The 24950-nt window shown below is 39.8% G+C and overlaps 1 protein-coding gene across 8 annotated transcripts in view; it reads right to left on the bottom strand.

The window, feature by feature from the left end:
* LOC126756386 (myocyte-specific enhancer factor 2) overlaps positions 1-24950 on the bottom strand; it is a 236369-nt gene that overhangs the window by 80207 nt on the left and 131212 nt on the right. For all 8 annotated transcript variants that reach the window (XM_050469425.1, XM_050469427.1, XM_050469423.1 and 5 more), the window contains exon 4: positions 10221-10270. The gene's annotated coding sequence lies outside the window, so the exon portion shown is untranslated. The remainder of the gene's footprint in view (positions 1-10220; positions 10271-24950) is intronic.

The following is a 24950-nucleotide window of genomic DNA, read 5'->3' as shown; positions in this document are numbered from 1 at the left end:
AAACATTTAATGGTGGTATTTTAAAAACGAGGTTCTGCCGATAACCGATAACTTCGGATTAATAATTAGTGAATCATCAGTTGGCTCATTGTTTATAAAGCTACTTCCGGATGAGCAGAGTTTCAATAAAGATTTCCCACTACGAACTTTAGAACAGTTTTCAAGGTCTAACCGCACAATTTTAAGATCAGAGTCCCTGCTTACGTCCAGATTGTAGCACCCAGTCCGTTCCGTACACTAAAACTCTTTTCGATGAGGATGAAATTCTTTCGACCTTTCATTCTTTTTCGGCGATCCCCCGATACACTATATTCAAAATTTATAGTGCTGTTTGCATAACGCTTGTACTGCCAGCAGTTTCTCAAAATAAAGTAAATTGAATCGAGTATTGAAATTAGTATTGATCACTACAAGAAGAAGCTAAATCCACTTCCACTGAGAATATCGGCCTCTCGGTTCTCTCAATTCAACGCAAACCAACAGCGTACACGATTGCAAGTATAGTCATGAAGAAAGGACCCGTTATTGAAGCTCCACTTACACTGGATGAATGAGTCGCTTAACCTTTCATTTCAACCAAAGTCAATTTTCATATTACCGACATCCAGAACACAATTACGAAAGCACTCAAGCTCAACTGTTCCATCACACTCAATCCAAAAATACCAATCGGCAGCTAAACTTAGCAACAAATCACGTAAACGCCAGCTAGTAACCGTTAGAAACGTTAGCAGAGCAAGGACCGTTGAAATAGGTATACAAGGAGCAAAGTAAGGTTTTCATTCATAAATAGAAAATCAACTGCCAAACCACCAAGAGAAATTACTAACGGAATAAATGAAAAAAGTGACTCGTGAAATTTTAATGTGACATTTCAAGGTAAAAGCGCGATTTGGCTCGGCTGTTAGGTAAGAACTGAGCGCCGGTAAGCCGTAGATGAACAGGATGCTGTGAGTTGGTATGAAAAGATGGAGAGAAAGGTGGCAAGGAAGAGCGCAAGCAAAACGAAATTTAAAAATATATAATATATTTACGGATGTAGAAGATTTGAAATGTGTGCGTAGGCGGACGGAGCGAGAAAGGCTCAACATTGTGACATCGTGAGCTCGAACAGGCCACACGCTTAGCTAACCCAAACGGTTTGTGGTAAAAAAAAGAGCAACGAAAGTGATTGAGCCGGTTAGGAGAGGTATAAGCGAGGTGCTGAATTCACACTTTTGCAATTTTTATGAATGGAAAACATTTCACGTGTCATTCGGTAACACGCTGCCTGCCGCACTTCCGTCGGATTTTGCGGCAAACGCTGTCTTTCCCGTTTAGAGCACTTGAACTTCTTGCAACTCAGACGTTTTAGTGGGAATTGGAAATTTTTTTATTTAATTTAATTAAATTTATTTGCTGAATATGAGAGAAAGCTAGGTATGTAGGTTAGAGCAAGAGAAGTTGTTAAGCAAAAATTTCAGACGCGATTGCAAACCTGCGACATTGAGCGTACAATTGACTACGGACGGCACGCTACAAAAGTAGACAGATAGGGTATATTTTTTCCCGTTCTTTTGACATTTCTCTCTAGTAAGGTTTGCCATTTCATCATGGAACGATATATGATCCAACAGTGAGTCGAAATTATTAAAATTTACTACCGAAATTTTGAGTCGGTGGCCTCAACTTTAAGAGCGCTACGTCCAATCTATAGTCGTCATTATCGTCCTGTCAGATCAACAATTGAGCGTCTAGTGGAAAAATTTGAATCCACAGGCACAGTACAAGATGTTCCCATGTCAGTGAGATAAAGAAGTGTCCGTAGTGTCGAGAATATTGCTGCCGCTAGCGCATCAATTGAGGAGACCCAAATCAGTCTCTCACACTCTCAAGCGTTCGGCATCTCTGTGACGTCGTTGTGGCGACTTTTGCGAAAATATCTTGGCCTACATCCTTACAAGATCTAATTGACGCAAAAACTGAAGCCGCTTGACCACCAAAATCGTCGTATGTTCGTGAATTGGGCTGAGCAACAACTTGAAAATTATCTAAATTTTTATCGAAAAATCATCTTCAGCGATGAGCCTCATTTCTGGATGAATGGCTTCGTTAATAAGCAAAATATGCGTTATTGGTCAGCCAGCAATTCACACGTACTCTATGAGTCACAATTGCAACCCGAAAAAATTACGGTTTGGTACGGTATATGGGCCGGTGGCGTCATTGGGTCGTACTTTTTCCGTGATGATAAAGACCGGCAAGGTAATGTGAATGGGAATCACCACCGCTCTATGATAACCGAATATATTTGTCCCGAATTGAATGATATGGACTTGGGCAAAATTTGGTTCTAACAGGATGGCGCCACAAGCCACACAGCGAATGTCACAATCAACGTAGTCAACGTGTTATCTCACGAAATGGCCCAGTAAATTGTCCGCGTTGGTCATGCGATTTGACGCCGTTAAACTATTTCTTGAGCTTATAACAGTATCGGCCGATTTATGCTTGAAAACCGTCGAAAATTGGGTTCAGCGTCTGGACTTCTGCAAGCGTGCCCGTGGTGACCATACAATAGAAATCGTGTTCCATACATTATGGCATCAAATGTACTTTCATTGATATCCCAAACCATTTTTGTAGGGTTAGAAGCACAATATGAGCTATCGAATACTTGTTCGATTCGCTGATTCTTAAAAATTACTTAGCCCTGTAGACATTTTGACCGATATTCACAACAAAATCGACCACGTTCTTCACAGCTGTGGTGTGAAACAGCAATGAGAGTTATTTACTAAAGGTTAATGGCTCCCCTGCTATCGCCTCTATAGGGTCATCGAAGCCTAAAACAAAATTCCATGGTGCCGATGATGCCTTTTTAGAGTAAAGTAGCGACGAAGAATGAGAGAACTGATTATACTGTAGACAGTAGCTCTATATAGGAACAGCATGAATGTCTCGAAACTCAGGAAGGAAATGACAACATGTAACATAGGAATCAGAAGAGAATCTGACCGAATGTGAGGGATGTTGTACGTAACTTAAGAAGCTTTATCTTATCCTGACTATATTAGCTGATGTACTGATACGTATACTACTAGATAGTTTTCCGACGATAGCCGTAGTGGCAGCTGCCATGAGTTGAGAAGGACGGTCCTGAAAGCTTTGTATGCGAATTTTTAGCCCTGAAAGTGTATTTGTTATCCAAATATTTGTGTGCATGTACAAATCGCAAATTTCTATTATCCTGTAGACACTTTACTACATCAACAACTTCAACAAAGAAGCACACATAAAAGCCACGAAACGGTTGACAAAACAAGCAACGGAAATTGAAATCGAAATAAAGTTAATAAATAATAAAAAAGTGAGTAAATGCGAAAAAATGAGTGTAAAGCATAAATGCTGAAGGGACCACAGCTGAAGCGATATGGCAAGACGGCTAACAGAAGTATATCACACGGATGTATAGCGGTAATAATATATTTGAAGCACTTAAAAAGGCACCGTCAGTCGAAAATCGAATTGAAATCCTAAGTAAATCAAAGAGAAGCGTTATCCGTGTGTTAACGGTAAACAAATTGAATGACGTGTAGGAGCAGAGACGGAAATCGAATTGAAGTGCAAACGCAAAAGCGCCGAAGGTAAGTTAAAAATCAAAGAAATATTTCGTTAGTAGAATTGGTAGAAAGAGAAACCGAGAAAGTGGGAAAGAAAATGAATATTAACGAGTAAAGAAGGAAGAGCTAAGTTCGGGTATAACCGAACATTTTATACATACTCTTACAACTTGCAAGGATTAAATCCCAAAGTCTTCACAGTACAATTTTGTTTCCGTAATATACCTTGTAACCGTTTACTTGGCAAGCGGGTCTGAGGTTGAACCCCGAGAAAACGTATCTGCTTGTGTTCACAAGAAAACACAAAATTCCTCTATGGAGGTTCCCTTCGATAAATGGGACACAACTCTCTCTCAAGGACCGCACCAAGTACCTTGGGGTAGTCTTGGACAGCAAACTGCTGTGGAAGCACAACGTGGAAGAAAGAGTGAGGACAGCCAGCAATGCTCTATATGCGTGTAGGCAGATACTCGGCCCAACCTGCGGGCACTGGTGCTATACAGCTTTTGTTAGACCAATTCTGATCTACGGTGGAGTAGTATGGAGGACAGGCATACGGAAATCAACCTGCCGGAAGCCAATGGAAAGAGTTCAAAGGCTCTCTGCGCTATGCATAACGGGGGCTTTAAGAACAACTTCAATGGCGGCTCTTGAGCTGGTACTAAACCTGCCACCTATAGACCTCTTCGCTGAAAACTGTGCGGCAAAATCGGCGAAATCACTACTGGCTGCAGGGAATTTACATATAGAACCTTCGGCGATAGCTCAATGGGTAATGGCGCTTGGGAAAATACCGACTACATGACTCTACTTTTCAATTGGGAAAGTAGGCTCAAAGTAAATAAAGGAAAAAATGACTGGTGTAAAGGTATGTTAGCTACGCGCAACAGTCTAAACATTTACACGAATGGCTCGAAAATGGAAGATGGAGTTAGTGCGGGAATATACTGTCCAGAGTTAGGCATAAGGCAATCTTTTAAGTTGCCGAACCACTGATGTATATTTCAAGCTGAGACCTTTGCTATTGCAAAAGCAGCGGAGCTGGCCCCTAGTGCACCTGCAGGCAAATCCAGAGTTAACATCTACGTAGACAGCCAAGCAGCAATCAAAGCAGTAATTTCGTCTCTCATTATCGGCCAGAAGTGTTTTGGAAAGCAGGGCAGCAGTGGAAAGTGTTACCAGAACCAGAAAAGGTGATAAACATCGTGAAACCCATGCATTGTCTATACGAGGATCTGGACAGAAATATGGAAAAGAAAATCAAAACACGATGGAACGAGCTACCAGGGTGCAAGACTGCAAAAGTCATGTGCAAAACGTTAGATCGGAAGTACACAAAATCGAAAACAAAATTTTGGTACCCGATGGAAGGGACTGTAGGAAAATGATCGGAATACTGCAGAAAATGTTTAGAGCAGAACAACAGGGAAACAATGGAGCATCTCTTGTGCATTTGTCCCTCATAGGCAATAAGCAACTGGGGTCCCACGGTATGACACACTGCAGGAGGAATCGATAATGAGGCCGCAAAGTCTGTTAAAATTCGCGTACTAGAACCTAGGAACCGAACTCCATCTGGTATCGCAAAGGACCAAACCTAACTTAACCTTACTTGGCTTTATTGGCTGTTAGACCTCGATTCGATTACATGAAAACAGGGAAAACTACCTCCTTCCAACTTCGTTAAACTTCCACTCTCTCGTCGGATTAACATAGCTTCGTACAAATTAACATATTTGATGAGCTGAAACGTTTTTTTTATCAAACAAATACTCTTCTACGACACACATCGCTCCCAATTGTACTAAACATTTCGGTACCCACATCAAATAAGGACGCCACTAACACTGAAATCTGGCAATATACGATAGGCACAGCTTCGACGCCAAAAATTCATTGCTAATATTGTGCCCGCAGCCGAGGGAAGGCGCGCTGTCAGTCGCATGCCAGTCAAGCCCGCCGTCAATCAGCCGCCCACAATTTCGGTACGTGCATTGGCACAAATCAATTTATTACCCAGCAAAGAGCAACGCACAGCCTGCGAGCCAAAGGGCTTTTCAACGTATCGTTAACAAAATGTGCGTCCACGTAATGCCGACTCTCAGCAAAAAAACGTTTTTAATGCATTTGTCAAAGTTGACTTGACTTATGCGGGCCCGATGCTGTTGCTTTTATTTGGTGGGTTGGGTTTTGGATGACACTTTTCGTTTCATGGCAATGCCTGTGGCGGGATGTCATAATTAATTCTGACAAATTACATGAAATATATCAGAACTTTGCTGGCGATAACGGTAAAAACACGTTGGACGCTTGAAGCGGGCGAAAACAGAGGATATATAGCTGAAAAAAAGTTACGTATGACTTTTTTATGTCAAACCGCAGCTCCGAAGATCTTATTCAAGCAATATTAAATCATCGGAACACACCTCCTTGTGTACTAAATTGGGTGTAATTCTTTGAAAAAATCAGAGATTGATTCACAAGCGGACCGATTCGTTAGAATTCCGTTATGATTAGGCACTTTTATTTACCAAAGGGACTTGCAGACCCGACAACTGTTGTCTCATCTATGTTGAATATCGATGGGACAACAGTCGTCGAGTCTGCAGATCATTTTGGTAAATCAAATATTTCGAAGGTGTTGGTTTTCACTGGCCCTTATGTCATCGGAACACCCCCATCCTTGTGTTTAAGACCAAATCGGCAAGCTATATTCTTTGAAGAGACCTTTTGATTCCCAGGCTTCAAGGAAATTATAAATCAGCAAGTATTCTTGGAAAACCACTTCCCGAAAAGGCTGTTGTCCTAACGATATACATTGTTTGTCGAAAGAAAAGAACGCAATTCATAGAAATATTGAAGTTAGATGCTAGTTAAGACTGGCTGAAAATTCTTTCTTCTTTCTTTATACTTTCGATCCTTAAAAGATCGTGCGAACTAGAGAGATAATTTGTAGCTACAGACTTCACGTCATGGATTAATGGATCATCTTTAATGCAATTCGTTCAGCACGTTCAAAGAAGACAGAGTCTCAGTACAGTATGCTATTCTCTTCGTTCCGTTGAATTTCTCAGGAAAACGAATCTTTAGAGACATTTTAAGAAAAGACTTCAATGATATTTTTGGCAGTTGGTACAAAATCCGAACGTAGACAGTATTGAATCTTTACTTAGGGCAGCTTTGTTATGGTTACGCGCTACAGCTTCCCCGTTTTCGGAGTTTCGGTAAAATGTAAAAGAGGAAATTCCACGATTATTTATATTAAGAGCTTAGTGGATGGAAATAATTTGAAAGCGGGTAACCACTTTATTTGAATGGGTTTCGTTGTCTGTCAGGCAACAAACGAGTTTGGCCAAGTTTGTTAAGGTCTTCAACCGCTACTTTCGATTTCAGATCTAGTGAATATTTCATACGCAATCGCAAAAGCGACGAGGCGGCTATCGGTTGGCAAGGAAACTCAAAGCGTGATAAAATGATCTACATGGATGCAGAACTGCCAAAGGTCATATCTAAAATAGGAGGGACTGTAGAAACATGAATGGAATACTCACAGGTCAATGTACGGTGGCGGCACACGCCTGCAGAATGCGGCTGAACTTCGTAACGGAACCAAAACTGGACCATGCGTAGCTCATTAGTCTGCCAGACTAACCTAATCTAACCTTTACATATTTATTATAAGCTCACTGTAGTTGTAGCTTCATGAAATATTATCTAATAGTCGCAAGGAAGCTATTGAGACGACAGTCTCATGTCATATCGGGTGAACCAAGTATAGATACTTTTTTCAATAGCCTTTTTTTTGACAGATCACGCGTGAGTCGTGTCAAGCTGTCATGTTATTTTTGTTCAGTGCTGTTCGGCATTTCATGATGGAAAGACTTACCCCTGAACAAAGTTTACAAATCGTTCAACTTTATTAGGAAAATTCACGTTCTATAAAGAATGAGCTACCATTTCATCTTGAAAAACAACGGTTTGGTGTGGTTTATGGGCCGGTGGAATCATCGGTCTATATATCTTAATGATAACCGACTATTTGAAGCCTGAAATTTAAGCTCGTGATCTCGGCGATATTTGGTTTCAACGAGACGGCGACACTTCCCATACATCGCATCAAGAAATGGATCTAATAAGATAACACTTCGGTGAGCAGATAATTTCACGCTTTGGACTTTTTCCCGTGGGGAAATATTAAACCTAAAGTCTATGCGGACAATTCCGCTGCGATTCAGGCCTTAGGACAAAACATCACGCGTGACATGCCCCAGTTATCAGACGAAATGCTCGAACGAATCATCGAAAATTGAAATAACTACATTAGCCTTTTTTTTGATCTAAATTCTATCTGAGAACAATTTGTTGGGTTTCCGTTCTTATTGAGAAATCAGGACTATAAAGCCAATGAAAGTTATGATTTCTCAGAGGAAAACTAAGCGGTAATATAATGTTTACAACTTCCTTTAACCTTGATAATATTACTAAGCGATAATCTAAAAGAGTCTAAGTGGCAGTAGCTTTCTCAAGTTAGTAAACAAGATCTTCGTAGTATAGGCTAGGTTTATAACCAGGCAAGGACTAAATTTCCTTCTCAAGCTGATTGCAGGAATAACTTCTAATTTTTATACAATTTCGGTCTGATTTTTCTCGCTGTGGATTTGCACTGTACCTTAATTCACTTGAGTTATATGCGAGCACACGAAATGTCAATTGCCATAATATACTTTCATTTTAATATATTTATGATTTAACAAACTACGAGTAGCAGCACTCCTACCCCCAACCCCACTTAAAAAGAAAATAAGTGTGTGGTATGTATGTATGTACGAAGCCATTCATTCATGCTGTCAAATGCGGGTACACAGGAGCCAGTGCGGGGCATATGCGCAACGCTTGATAACTCAATATTTCAGTATGCTCCTATATATGTACATACATACCTATGTACATATGTATATACAAGTACACACACACATATATCCAGCTGTGTTTTTTTTCAAACTTATGTACATAGAAACTGCTCTCAAAAAAACTGCTGTGGCACGTGTCATGGCTTTTCCATGCGCTCGCCGCTCAAAACCATAGAAAATGGAAAATCACAAACGTAAGGAAGACAGCAAAAAAGGAATGAAAATATAAAAAGTATGTATTTATATGGATGGAAGGATGTTGAATAGATACCGGCCACTTGCAGTGGGAGTGATGCTTTCGGTGTTGCTGTCATTTTGCTCGATGCCGGTGGATAAGTTTCTATTACATGCGTAAATATAGCCGAAAATATAGAAACAGTTTTGAAACTGAATATGAAATTTGAGAAATTGAGTTAATACAAGGTTCGTTCCAAAGTAAATAAGACTTAAAAAAAAAAACAAAACAAACGGTTTTTTCGGCAAAATAACAATTTTATTCAAAATAGTCTCCTTCTGCTTTAATACAGCTTTTTGCACGGTCCAAAAGCATGTCGAACGAGTGTTTTAGCTCGTTGGCCGGTATGGCCGCCAGTATGCCGGTGCAAGCCTTTTGAATGTCCTCTACGTCTGCATAACGCTTTCCTTTCATGGGCAAATGCATTTTTCCGAAAAGGAAGAAGTCGCACGGTGCCATATCAGGTGAATACGGGGAGTGGTTAATAGTTAAAATGTGATTTTTGGTCAAATAATCGGTCCTTCGAATGTTGGATTCTGAGCAATTTTTGGTCGTCAGTCAATTTGTGCGGAACAAACCGTGCACACACCTTTCGTAAGCCCAAATGTTCGGTCAAAATACGATAAATCGATGTTTTGGAGATGTTCAACTCCATTTCCATGAATTTCAATGATGATTTCGGCTGATTTTTGATGAATTCACGCAAAGTTTCGATGAAATATCCGTGATCACGGATTTGATTGGCCCACATGTTGATCGTAATTTATGTCCGTTAGAACCACTCGTGTACTCTGCTACGGGATAGGCAATCATCGCCATAAATTTGTTTCATCAATTGAAACGTTTCGGTAAAAGTTTTACCAATTTTAAAACAAAATTTATTGTTGGCTCTTTGTTCGAAGCTCATTTTCGCACGGATAACACAAACATACTGACACTTAAAACGCAATAACTTCACTTTCAATCGATGAAATGTCATGAAATTCTCACTGGATAAATATAGCAGATTCTAACGCACCAGTCGACATCTAGATGGCGCCACCAGGGGGCGATATCTATAAAAAAAGTCCTGTATACTTTGGAATGCACCTTGTATGTATTAGTATGTAGCATAAGAGTAAGATGGTAATGATATAAGAGATTTGTTTTGTTCATTTATAAAATTTTTTAATTGTAATGAAGCACCATCTAGCGGCTAAATAGGGTCAGCCGGGGTCTTGCCGAGTGTCCCAAATTAATATACCCTGTTCAGAGTATAAAAAATTATATAAGCGTATTTTCACATACTTTGGCGCGGGATTCGGTATCTGTTAAAATCACCAGATCAATATCTAGACACAAAATCTCATTTCGCTTAAAAAAGTCGACTTCAAAATCGATATTTGGAAATGTACGCTAAGCATTTCTCTACTTTCGCAATGGGTTTCTGTTTTACGTATAAAGCTTATGTATAGAACCAATGCAAAAACTTACCTTAAGTTGATAATTAATAACGTTATGTGCCCGAACCAAGCGAAGTGAACCTGAAAGTAAAAAGAAACTAAAATTTAAGACTATTTGCATTGCTTGAGGATTTTTTAATAACTTAAATATAACTTCTATACACTCTATGTATAAGGAGCTAATAAACCGGATAATAATAGTTATACTCGTATTAGGTTAAGTTAAATGGCGGATCCCTCAGAAGTTGGGGTATTATACTTAGACTGCTACTACTCGTATATGAACAGTGCTTTGTGAAGCCAGATAAAACTCCAGTGGTTAGATATCACTTATCGGCAAACCGATTAAAAATCTGCTTAGGTGTTTTTTTTATTTGCGCTATTTCATCTGGAGTTCTGAAAGTCTGAGATACGTTGTATTTTAGATTTGATCTGGCACAGCCTGGATATACGGGAAGAAAGTGTTGAGTTATATCTGATCTTCTTCCAAGTATCTTATGCAACTGGCTGTCGGTAAAATGTTCAATCTTAACGCAACAGCAGTCAGTTCGAAGTCCTACAACTATTGAAAAGTTTTGCTGAGGGCGCAGAGCTCAGAAGACCTCTTACGATATACACTGGGCTAGAAGGACCTTACGACTGTACAATTGCTACTAATTAACCAACGCTTGCGTAGTCTGGTCTGAGACACAATCATCATTGCAAGCATTCAACCTTAAAATTTTCTGCAATCCGTACCGCTGTGAATTAGGACCCAAACCAGTCTAATCATGTAGTAACTCTGCTAGAGATAAGGAGTCTGGACATTTCTTCACTAGTCTTGAGCATACAGTCAGCTTGCTAAGGCTAATATCGCTGCTGTACTATCGGAATGGATAGTCACCACTTGGAAAGAGCCTGCGCTCCCGAGTAGAAGATCTTTTGTTCTCAAATGTTAATTTTCTATCAACCTGAACTAGTTACGACTTTGTTGAGGACTTTGCTGAGTGCGAAAAATTCACTATACCGCTAACGATTTACCTTGGACTAAAAAGAGCTTGCTTAGCTGGTCATAGATACAAACATCCATACCAGCAGTTCCCTGCAATACCGCTGTGAACTATGACGCAAACCAGTCTAATCATTTAGTAACTCCATACCAGAGATAATGACTCTAGAGTCTCTTCACTAGTCTTGAGCGTACAGTCAGCGAGCTAAGGCAATCATCGGAGTGAATAGTCACTACTTAGAAGGAACCTGCATTTTCAAACGGTAGATGTATTGCTACTTTTATGATAGCCACTTAGGCATTGCAGTGTTGAAGAAATCTAAAACTAGAGTCGATGGATAGTTCCCGACTGTGTACTCCTTTGTGTAGTTTGCGTAAAAAAGCTCAACATCCCCCTTCTCCGACGAGTTATTGTTGTTGTTGTGGCGGCAGAAAACATTCTAAAGAAATTCCAGGCATGATACCGAGTCATTGGCCGTATACCAATCCGGATACGTTGCGGTTACTTAGTCGAGCAATCGTGCGAACGGTTCTCCAGCTAGTCCTACCCTTCCATACCTTTCTCGAAGGCATGAGAGTAGAGAAACGGCAAAGGATTCATTAGCCAGATTCTTGCATCAAATTCAAACTCCGCAGAAAAGTCTTTCCCTTTACTTTTGTCAAAGTTATTTATAATTACTTTTCACTAAAATTTTCCTTCGAAATATTGCCGAAATTATAATTCACAGTGTACAATTAGAAAATTCCAAACTACCGCCACTCGCTAAACCCTTCCACAATAGCAGGAAAAATTTGCAAACCGCACAATAATATTTAGATTAATAAATTTAATTCCAGCCAAAGCAACCGCAACTAATTCCCAATCAATCGCTGCTTTTTATGATTGATTGACGCAGGAAACGCCGCGCCAAAAACATAAATAGTACAACAGCACTGCAACAACAAGTGGTCAATGACTAATTGATTCAAAACAAACCGCAAATAAAATTCGAAACCAAAATTAGCGCGCAACAAGTAATATTTGTGACCGAAATTCTCAGCAAAGCAATTTAGGACCCACAGCGTCATAAAGGCAGAGGTGAACTTGTTAGATTATAAATAGCGAAGCAGGAAGGTTAAAGGAGTGCGGCAAAAGGATTGAATGACTTGGGAAAGTTTTGAAAAAATGTAATTATAATTCACTTTGAATATTTATTGGGATTTGAAGCCGGAAGTCGTCGTATTTTGGTGTTGAGCGATTTAAAAGTGATAATTTTTGTCTGAGAGACGAGGAACGTCCGGAGCGGTCAAAAACGTTTAAAGGTGTCCAAGTAGAAGCATTATTCTATGAAGATTGTTACCAAACACAAGAAGACCGCTCAGAATCTCTGGGAGTTACTCAAGCAGTAAAAACATTTACAACAAGCCGCATACATTCCAAATCAAGGAAACCGGATGTCATACCAATAAGAAGCCTCGAGCTGTTGAAAGACAACCCTGCACGTCCGAACTGCTGCTTTAATAAAAGTGATGGTGAAAAATGGATCCATTACTATAACCTAAATGCAAAAGATCCTATGTGAAACCTGGCCAACCAACGCAATCGGCGGTAAAGCCGAATATCCATGTCGCCAAGCTCAGTAATTGGTGGGATCGGAAGGTAATATGACCTTCTAAAACCAGGTACCTTTAATGGAGAATGCTGTCAACAAAAACTAATCAAATTGAAGCGAGCAAAAACGCCCGGAAACCAGCGGCTAGAAAGTTTTACCCCACGCGTCTTATAGCCCAGACCTTGCTCCTTCGGACTACGGACTTGATATCCGATCCTGATACCTCATCCTTTTATATTGAACTGTGAAGCTGTTAGATAACTAAAACGAGTTTTTATATGGTTGGAGAGAAGCAGAGGAGACGTTCCATCGTCCCAAATATAACCATAAGTCTTATATTACCAACCGATAGCATTTCCGATCGAAATCGGTATTTAGGATTGCTAAGGAGTTCAATTAGCTTCTTTAGGCTATGGTTAATTTAACGTTGTTGTTGAAAACTGAAAATAATCCAAATAATTTTGAGAAAAGATGCTGACGAGTTGACAGTTCTTGGACGGAAAAGAATCCGGGACTGTTGTGGGTACGTAGGCACAACTATCATGGAAACGGGAAAGTGGAAGACCTGCCTGTGTGTATGGACTCCAAGTATGATAAGTTTGTTCGACAAGATGTATACTCGAAAACCACTTTTTATATTAGACTCCGTCTAAAATCCGCCTCTGAGTTCAAGCGCTTATTAGACGGAACTCTCGGTTATCGTCTCAAAAAGACTTATTAACGACATCGAGACTAGTTGCAAGAACTGGCGATTTGGCGATTTGGTGGTAAGGATACTCTGTTATACTCAATAGTTTGAGCAACCTCATGAATACTTAATTGTTGAGCCGCTGGTGACGACTAATTAAAATATTTCTGAGATGTCCGCACCATTGTCAGGCGGTTTGAACACAATATGGGTTTATCGAAAAAACAGAAAAACCAAAGTTTTTCAAAATGTGTAAATTATATTTCTTTGTATCAAAGGGAGTAGAGAAACGATACTCCTCATTAAGGGCGCAAGTCTCCAGATGTGACACAAAACAGTCAAAGACATTCTGTGCCATACAGGCATGACGAACACCAACTCTTCTGCACTGTTGTTAACCTCCTGGAGTGGCACTCCGTCCGTCAACTCATATTTCATTGACTCACATAAAAATCTAACGCGCAACAACAATGTTGGAACGCCCAAAACGAATTCAATCGGTAATGCTAGCTAGCTCATGAGTAAATCTTCAATTATACACTGCTAAGGAATAAAGCAAAAACATTGCATAGTACAAGTGAAGTCAGATTTCAAAATGTCACCAGACCATAGAGCATTCGAGTTGGTTCCAGCTTTGCGTGAGTCCAATTCGGATAATGGCAACAAAAACAACAACGAGAGATCATCAAGCATAGTTACAGAAGAGATTACATGTCAACACCAACAAAAAATGTATTATGCACAACAACAACATCAACACCAAACAAACGAACAACACATGACAACATTTACCGCAGATCCGAAACGCTGGCGACCAGCAGACGTCAGCCACAGGCAGATTGACACCAACCGCGAATCGAGAGTTGAAAGGATACTATAAATCTTGAAGACAGCGAAGTGGAATACCTACTTGTAGCTTCTGAAACTGAAGCACATTTCAGTAGCAATTTGCGCATACGCAGTCGTCGAACGCCACATTGGTGTTACAGCAAAAAAAAAAAAAAAAAAAGAGTGCGAGTACATTAACCAGGAATGTGCTGTGCACTTGTCACCATTTCCCCCAGCATTTAAGCTCAAGCTTCGGCTAACACTTTCCAGCTGTTTTGGATTTGTGGATTTTTGCGTGGTGTGACATGAAGCCAGCAATAAATCGAAGAGGGCGGGGAATTGAGTATTGCGAAATTTATAAACTTAATCCGTCATGCCAACACTTCAGTACTACGGAGACTTTTGGATGCCGAATAGATTGGGTTGGAGTTCTTCTAAATTTTTTTGAGCTGTTGTTCGAGCAAAGAGAATGATCTGGTGCACGAACTGACGTTATGTATAGAGAACTTAAATTATTCGTTGGCCATCGTTGTAGCCGGTTATTTTCTTATTGATTGATTAAACCGTTTCATTGATTGGGCTTCATGGTAAACAGTAATCTTCAATAGACAGTAAACAAGACCTTTCATGAAATAAACACTTAAGATCTCTTTTATAAGTTATTGTTCAAATAAGTTGTCTAATTTCGTTGGGCTTTTCAGATCCTCACGTCGCAGGCCCTCTTTGCAAGAGCCTAGGCTATTGTACCCAATGAGCCAGTCTACTAATTGCAAAAATTTCGTAGATCCTTATTACGCAGACCTTCTTTATAATAGCCGAGGGCACATGACTACCCGTATTAGAGTACCCAACAAAAACCCTTAATGATATTTTTCACATAGCAGCCGTAAACATAGCAGCGTAGTGCGCCTTAGTCTTGGAAACCTTGATATATGAAATAAGTCCAAACAAGAACAGCTCATCTTAGTCCAAGGAAACTTTAATGTATGAAAGAGGTCCAAACAAGGACACGCAGAAATACTCTCTTGCATTTAACTGTATCTCTCAAATCCAGCGGCTAAGTAATGACTTTTTCTCAACTCACATACCGATGATGGATATGTGGATAGCGGGGAGACGCTGAAGAAGAGGCGCAGATAGTTTTTTCACAGATGGTTCCAAGTTAGGAAGAAGGATTGGAGGGTTTCCTCATCAGACTCTTTTGGGTGCCCAGTCATAGCGGAATCGCTAGTAACTGCAAAGCCGGTAAGCTAGCAAGAAGGTACATCATTGTCCCGCTCACATCGGAATGGGAAGATATGGGAACTACATTGTCATATGCAATATGACAATATGACAATATTCTAGCACTAGATAAATGAACCTCACGTGCGCTTAGCAGGCATAGTCGACAATCCGCTCCCGTGGCGAATGCGTGATCCTTTTGGCTTAGAGTAGAACGCAAGAGATCTACTGAACTACTTTCCCTTGGCAAAGTTCATCTTGTCGCAATCGTAAGAATTCTTACTAGATATTGTCCAATATGCATTCATGCCGCAAGGCTAAAAATCTTGTCGGACGCATATCGCTCGGAAGTAGTATAGAGAAAGGTGGAAATATCCAGACACTTTCGCCTCCAGTTTTCAGCCTTCGCAAGATTGCGGTTGAAGCATCTTGACAGTCTTACCTACGGCGGAGCAGAAGGCATAGCTGAAACTGTCATTAGCCGTCTCAACAAATTTATGGTAGACTCAAAGCGCTTTGTTGATTTGTGAAAGTCTTATGATCATTTATGTAGAAGTTTTAGGTAATACCGGGCCGGCATTCTAGCTGTCCAAGTGAGATCCCTGTTAGGATCGACATATTAACTTAAAATTAAAGAGAATGCATAACTAGTATGAGGATGGGAGTACATTTGCCGTGCTATAGACTTTTTGCTTCTTATTAATATACTTAAAATGGTTTTAAACGAAGATTGTCTTTCGGCAAGTTGGGACCAAATATCAGGCGAATTTTTCGGACAAAAACTCAATTTGGACGAAAATTTCAAACGAATTCGCTTTAACTGGACTCAACATCAGCACAGTGTCTCTTGAGGAATCAATGTGAGATACGTATACTCGAAATTAGGCACATTTCCCGAATGAGTTGATTTAGCCTTGCCCATCTGTCTGTATATACGCGAACTAGTCGCTCAGTTTTTGAGATATCGTTCTGAAATTTTGTGCGCACCCTTTTTCTTCCCAAGAATTTGTTTATTTGACGGAAGCGCTCATATCGGATCACTATAGCATATAGCTGCCATACGAACTGAACAATCAGAATCAAGTTCTTGTATGAAAAGCTTTTTTAAATGACGAGGAATCTTCGTTAAATTTGGCGTAGCTGAGTACCCGAGGCATCGCTAAAATCTCCAAAGAAATTGTTCAGATCGGACCACTATAACATATAGCTGGCATACAAACTGAGCAAATAATCTGAAGCAAATATATTCTCGTTGTATAGGAATAAGTAAATCTGTGGCTACTAAATGTGTGTGTAAGTTTGTACGATTGCATATATTATTGAATTTTTTGTTTATTTGTTTATTCGATTTTTCGTTTCGGCGGACAGCCGCGGCGGTGCCAAAGGCCAGGGGCAAGCTCTTCGCTTGCTAAATTGTCTTGATTCACAACAGCTTCTAACATAGTCGCTTTAATTTTCTATTCCGCCACTTTTGCTGTTGTTGTTGTGTAGCTAACAAGAAAAAAAGAGCAGAATTAATTTTGTTGCTAAGAAGCGACAGGTGCCGCAGCCGCCATTCGATTGCCGTCATTTCGAAAATATGTATTTCAATCTGCTTTCCGATTTAATTTATTTATTTTCCCTTCACTACCCATTCTAGACGTTGTTATTCTTGTTGCTGTTTTGTATGCTTAAACTCAAAGATAAATGAGCTGTGAACGAATTATACGAACGTAGTATGAATGAACGAGTGTGCACGAGAAATATCCGAATTTTAATTGGAAGGAACAGCGTGTAAAGAACGCGAGCAGATGAAGATGTCTTGAATCATCGGTGAATTTTGAAAAACAAGCATGAATACATACACATATTTAATTATCTATATATGCATATATACAAACATGGTTTATACTACATACATATGTACACCTATTGAGTAATTCTTTCTAGGTTGCATTAGTATGTGATGGTACATTTACAAATCTTTCACTTTTTTCTTCTAAACTTTTCCAGAAGCACTAATTAAACAAATCAAGAAGTTTGAAAGTAGTCTGATGAAAACAAGTTGCTACAACAACAAACTGTGGTAAATATCTTCTGACTTGAAATCACTGAAAATCAACGCTGAGCTGTGAGATAGAGAATTTGAAACTAAATGGTGATCCATTTCGAGGTTCCCTACCATCTTAAAGAAAAAAATATAGAAACTTTAAATTTAATGGAGAATGTTTATTATCATTCAAAAGAACGTTCTTTGGAATTTATTTTTTGAAGTACATATATCTATTTCAAATGTTTGCCGTGGCTACGTCTCAGATGGTCCATCCGTTCAGCCCGATTTTCAATGACTCGTTCGAGTATTTCGACTGATAAGTGAAGAATGGCAGGCGTGATGTTTTTCTACTGAATCGAAGCGGCATTGTCCGCATAGACATTCGACTCGACAGATTCTTACAAGAAAAAGTTTAACGGTGTGATATCACACGATCTTGGTGGAAATTTCTGCTCACCGAAGTGTTCTCTCAATAAATCCATTAATTGATGAATTGTGCTGGAAGTGGTGCGATCTTGTTGAAACCAAATATCACCGAGACCATGACCTTCAATTTCAGACATCAAATAATCGGTTATCATGGCGCGATAACGGTCGCCATTGACAGTTACATTTGCACCGACATCATTTTTGCAGAAATATGAACCGATGATTCCACCGGCCCACAAACCACACCAAGCTCATGTTTTTTCTGATTGAAATGGCAGCTCTTGTATCTCTTCAGGTTGCTTTTTGTTCCGAATGCGGCAATTTTGCTTGTTTAAGTACCAATTGAGTCCGAAATGGCCCTCATCGCTGAACAAAATTTGGCTCCCTCTAACTGTATTATGTCCTCTATGTGCCAACACTTGCTTCTGATGAAATCCATCAGTACCAAAAGTTTAATCTGCGCAATCTCCGAAACATCGTCAAAAAAGCCTCGATCTATAGTAGCGATGCTTTTTCTATGCAAAGCTTTATATGCGCATAGAAGATTCACATTCCTAAGTATATGAAAATATTAATTTATTTGCAGCCGAAATTAAGAGTTCGCCATATAAGAGGAAGGAAATGATGTGAGACTTATAGAACGTAATCTTTATTCGTCGAAAAAAGGACATGTTTCGCAAAATTTATGTTACGCTTGATCTTCAGGCTTAAATTCCAGAACACACCAAATCCTTCACTTTTTCAAATTTAAGCCAATAGTGACGTAGTTCGCAAGAGTCGAGGAATCTTTATACTTTATCTTGCCTCGTTGTCGGACTGCGCTGACTGTTCCCTAATTAAAGTCTACGATGTCTTGATCATCTGCGTGCCCCAGTAGCATGTGATTCAGATGAACGGCGCGCATCACATTTTCCAACATTATATTGAAGAAGACGTAAAAATCATTTGGTCTAAAACCTAGTCTGGTATCGAACTGCTCGGAGAGATCCTTCCCAACTTTGACGGAGCTGGCTATACTGCATAAACGCATAAGTTTCGCATGGATCCCAGATAGAGAGAGAGAGAGCGAAGAGGGCATGGTTATATTGACTCATCTTGTCACTCTGATCATTTATTGTTTCATAGGGTTTCCGACGTTTCCCTTTCGGTGTTAAAAACTTCGTGGCTTACGAACTTAGTTATTTACTCTTTTTCTGCCTTTCCCGGCGAGTACTGCGTCGAATACTCTCAGAGCTGGAGTGTTTCCATCCATTCGGACGACATGACCTAGCCAGCGTAGCCGCTGTCTTATAATTCGCTCGTTTCGTCCTCGTTCACAAGAAGATTCTACCTTCTCTAATTAGCTTTGCAGCTCGTATTATTTTCTCCAGCAATAGATTGAAGAAATCACACGATAGGGCGTCTCTTTGTCTGCAACCACCTTTGGTATCGAACGGCTTGGAGAGGTCCTTCCCGATCCCGACAAAGCTTTTGGTGTTGCTCGTTGTCAGCTTACACAGTTCTATTAGCCTTGCGGGGATACCAAGTTCAGGCATAGCGGCATAAAAGCAGCTCCTTTTCGTGCTGTCGAAAGCAGCTTTGAAATCGACGAAGAGGTGGTGTGTGTCGATCTTCTATTCACTGGTCTCTGACAAGATTTTGCGCATGATGAAAATCTAGTCGACTGTACTGTAAAAACGCCCAATCAGTTTGCTGACGGTGGGCTTCACTTCTATCATAAATTTTGCTGGCAACGAACTGTCAACCTTTTCCAAGAGCATAAAACATTGACATAACTCGAACATTTATGAACTGTAGTGAAACGCCGGAAGAGCCTTGAATTGTGACTACACAGATGGGGTCGGAAAGGAGCTGCTCAAACTAACAACTTTGAACTCGATCTTACTGATGATTTGATTCCTTAAATTAAATTAATCAGGCATGATGAAAATATTCTCAAGACTATCTCTTCTAGAAAGAACACTGTGGAATCTGCTAAAATGCTCAATCAAAGAACAGACAGCAAATAGAAAATATTCGAATAAGTTTTGTTTTGGAAGTTAAAATTCATATAATTACTCACAACGAGTGGGCGGAGAAATCTTATTACAAAAACACAAAAATATTTTTCTACACATTTTGAGTATAGAATTTGAAAACTCAGCTGTTCAAAGGATATAAATATGTAAAGAAAAAATTTTAAGTGCTGAAAAGAGGCTACACACTCAATTGCATATATATACATACATCTATATATATATTTATATATACTCGTATTGTATATGGGTACATATGTTTGTAGGTACTTAAAATAAATATTTTTATATGCAGACAATAAGTCGTCCAATATATTTTTAGCGTTATTTTGATATTTAAAAATAAATGAAAATTCCAAAATAAAAACTAAAAATATAATTATTTTCGGCAAAGCAGCTCTCAGCTGTTGACAATTTGAGGAGAGGAAATGGCTGCGAAGACACACAAACCCTCGAAAGACAAGTGCGATCAAAAGGAATACCTTTGAGAAGGACACATGTTGCCGCTTGCCAGACAAACAATTATGTAAAAGTTCTTGTTTACTTTGGCGAAGCAAAAATATATCGTTAGCTTCGTGTAGAAAACGTTGAAAAAGTTTCATTTTCTAAACAATTTTCTAATGGAAATTATAATAAATTAAAATAAAATAAATATATTTGATGTGACTGTGCAAAAATACTAAAATTTGTGAGCATGAGAGAGAATATATTTTGAAAAAATTCTCCACGTCCAGGACATTTTCCACTTTGCCACAGTCAAGTTTTACACCCATAACCCACCCTTAGTTAGTCAAGTACTCAACCCGCACGTCTGTGAGGCGCGCTCGCTTAAGTAGCGCTCCCAAAACGGTAGACTTTTAAAGTACTTAAGCCTCTTGTGCAATTATATGCCTGTCTTATATACTTCTGAATCGCATACATATATATAAATATATATATATATACATATATATGTATAAGCATCACCTTCCGGTACTGCCTCGCTACTATTAAAGACTGCCGTCTGCTCACATTTGGCCTTTTCAACTTGCCAGCCATTGTGGCAATTAGTCTCCGATTTCAAGTGCCTCCTGTTGCTTCTGCAGTCGTAGACTGATACTATTTTGGTTGTTTGTTTTTCATCCTTTTTCGTGACTACCAATGGCTGGCGACCTTTTCGAGTGTTCCTCCCTACTTGACTTGCAATCAGCAATCGCTGAGACGACTCCCTAACTACATACTAAGTTGACTTACATATGTTCAGTATTAAGCAAACATGTGTTCAAGGGTACTTAAAGTAGGTTTTTCGAATTGGGAGAACCGTAATTTTCTTAGTGTTCGCACTGAAAACGGTTATATTACTATGAAAAAAATAGTAATACTTTGCGCATGACTTTAAAATTCTTAAGTTTTTCGTCAAAATCTATGTCGTCCCTCTCAAAGTAATTATCTTTGGCTCCACTACACTTGTGCCAACATTTTTTCCAATACTCGAAACCGTTAATTTCCGGAATAGCCTTCAATGCGCTTACGGATTCCCCGGAGCGGTCGTTTAAGTTTGTTGAATCGCCAGAAGTCGCTCGGAGCTAAATCAGGCGGCAAAAGCGGTGGTTGCGGCACGATATTGGTTGAAATTTTGGCGAAAAACTCACGAAGAATCAATGCAGTATGCGACGGAGCTTTATCGTGGTGCAAAAACCAAGAGTTCTCGGCCCATAAATTCGACCTCTTTTTACGAATAGCCTCCCGCAAACTACGCATAACACTCGATAGTATTTCTTTCTGACAGCTTGGCCGGCCGGAAGGAATTCGGATGTACGACACCTCGATAATCGAAGAAAACTGTCAACATAACCTTGATATTGACCTGCTTTGACGTGTTTTTTCGGCTTCGACTCACCTTTGTCAAGATATTCGGCCGATTGATTGTTTGTTTCCGAGCCGTAAACATAGATCCAGGACTCATCGCCAGTAATTATAAGTTTCATGATATGCTGGTAATGGAAAAGCATTGTTTTACAAATGTTAACTCGACGCTGTTTTTCGAAAAAAATTTTTGATTTTGGAACCAATCATGCTTTCACTTTTCTTAGGTACAAAAGATCTTTCAAAATGGTTTTCACTGATCCTTCCGATATACCAACGATGACAGTAAGATCTCTGACTGTTATAGATTTCGATTCTCAAGCACTAGTTCCTCTATTATATTGACGTGTTGATCATCAGTTGCTGTTGATGGCCTTCCGGAACGCGGTTCGTCGTCAAAGCTTTCTCGACACTCTTTGAATAATTTGTACCAATAAAAAAACACAATGCTCGGAGATATTTCCTTTTTCCCTCGTTCACTACCAGACCCATTTGTTTCGTTTCCTTATACAGTTTGAAGAAAGCAGAACTACTCAAGAATTACTCAAACATCATATTAAGTCAATGTCAATGTTTATCAAGCGCTCATTAAATACAAGATACTCTCACACAGCGTCGTGACACTCAAAAGTTGTATCCAGTTTAGACCATATTTTTATAGATAAATCAATATGAAGTGAACAACCGAGCTTCTGGAGCTCAGGCCTTTTAAAAGATAGATTCGCAGTGTAAAATGGTGGTAGCTCTACGGAACTCATGCGGATATGGCTAAACTATCGTATTTGACATACAACGCTGCTATTTTGGTAAGCATCTCTCGAGAAATTCGAAATCGGACGAGTGTTTTAACAATATTACTCATGCATGGTTGAAATTGGTGGCAGGTGTAGTGAAAGTTCTTCCAGTTCCGGTTCGTATCTCAAAGACTTGCTGTCAGAAAATGTATATATCCCAATTTCAATAACTATTAATGAAAAATTCCTAAATCTTCGCCTTCAAATTACACGAAATTCCTCTAGATTCGACACTAATTCCACGCCGACATTTGTCAACACAACGCTTTGTATTTCATCGCTAATGACTTCTAACTGTAAGTAAGCATTTCACCTTTTTTCTACGCCAAACGGAGCCGCACAGTGGCAGTGAAAGCAAAGCAAGGGGAAATCAAATTTTCCTTCCAAATGAGCCTTTGATCTGCTGCAGCGCATGGCTAATGGCTCCACGAGCTCGGGGTGCCTTGAGGTAGTCGTATGTGTGCCTGCGAGTGGGGAGTGTTTGCCTACACGTGTATATACCTATTATTTATGATCGAATATCGTCATCGTCGGTATTTTCTTTTCTTTTTTCCAGTTCCGCCCCCAAACAACTCGAATTGGCTATCGAATCTTACTTGGCTTTACGTAAGAAAATGTTCGTGTTAAGTGAACAATGCGGTTGTTGTTGTCAGTTTTGAAAAGTAATTAAAAATGTATTCCTGCTTTTATTATTATTCCTCTTTTCGTTCTTAAGCGTCAGATCGTCTTGCGCCTCTTGGTTTACGTCGCAGCGGAAGCAATTAAGAGAGCTGCCGTAACAGTGCCGCATAGCCGAAATTTATGGCAGCATTTGGTTTTCGTTTTTGATTTTTGTGAGAAAGCACGAGTGACGAGCAAAAGGCGGATCGGTGTGGTATATCATGAGTTATTGGAATGGTTATTTGATGCTCTTTAAAGATGTTTCATATTAATGCTTGTGAGGATTTGATAGTCTTCATTTTTTTAGTGTGACCGTTATGGCAGAACCGACATTAATGCTTAACGATCTCTAGTCTTACGTGGTTTCGTACCTCTGAGCTGACAAGATCTGCAATCGGAGAATATTTTAACCAACAGTTCGCCAAAAATGTCTTAAAAGCCATAGTAGAAGAGATGCTCCTCAAAACTACTCTCTTCATTAGGATATCGCGTTCATAACACAGTTCGATTACAAACAATCCAAGGTAGAAAAATGTGGTAGATGTGTCTCTCTATATATATGAAAATCTAGAAAACGTCGCTAGGAATGCCTTGAAGCGATAAATCCAAAAATAAATCTGACTGAATAGCTGCTTTGTCTGACAAATATGTCAAAAACTCCTAGCCTAGCTCTGGTCTTTCTTGAAATTGAGTGTTTAGCGTCGTCTTCTGTCGCGTCGTTGTATAGGCATGACGGCTCTTTTACTTTTCTCATTCTATGGAGGTTCTTTTTGAAGTATCCGTGGCCGGATAACAGATAATTTGTGTAAAAGTCGACTTCTCCGAATTTAGCGCTTGTTCATGAGTTTAGGTATTTAATTAGTTTGGCCGTCCATCTGCCGCGACACTCATTCTCCAATCGGGCATTGTTATTTTCGGACGTTTTCTTTAGCTCCTTCAGCTTTTTCCTTTCGTATGCCAGAAGGAAAATTGGGGGATTACCGCTTATGACTCATTTCACCCGACACTGTTCGGTAGGCTGATGCAATTATGAGGGCTGCGGTGCGGTGCATTCCGGCCACTACCTTACACCGGTTTTCTGTTTTAAGCACATTTGCCCAGATCTCAGCGCCATTTCATGGGACGGATTATCGTCGACATTAAGAGCTTTCTCTTTTTGGCTGGAACCCCTATGTTGGCCATTAGTCTGCTAAGTTGGGAGGTGATTTTCGATGAAAAAGTTAGTCTGGGGTCCAGACTTATGCATAAGTAGTTTACTACTTTTTGTATCCTAAGATTTCGAGGGGTATGTGCTTATTTGTTAGCATTAGTAGCTCTGTGTTTACGTAGTGTTTGTGTGAGCTGAGCCATGCTTGCGTCCGTATCATGACCTGACTATGCTTTCTTCGCGCTTCTTCTGTGCCTGGTGCTGTAATTACTGCTGTAATATTGTCCGCATAGCCAATTAAGTACGGTTCATCTGTCCCCAAGCCTGGACCTAGAATGGATTCATGTGCTAGTCCTGACGTGACCGCTGTCTGCCGTGATCCCTTCTAGTTTAATGCAGAAGTTTTCTGTTACTAAGGTAGCTGCGCACCAGAGCTTTGAGGTAGTCGGAGTGTCGACATCCATCTAGCGCTGCTGAAGGTGTTTCGGACATCTAAAGTCGCCAGCAACACCATTCTTG

This window comes from Bactrocera neohumeralis, chromosome 4 (genome assembly GCF_024586455.1).
Source record: "Bactrocera neohumeralis isolate Rockhampton chromosome 4, APGP_CSIRO_Bneo_wtdbg2-racon-allhic-juicebox.fasta_v2, whole genome shotgun sequence".
Classification (NCBI taxonomy): domain Eukaryota; kingdom Metazoa; phylum Arthropoda; class Insecta; order Diptera; family Tephritidae; genus Bactrocera; species Bactrocera neohumeralis.
This window is presented reverse-complemented; position numbering and strand designations above follow the sequence as displayed.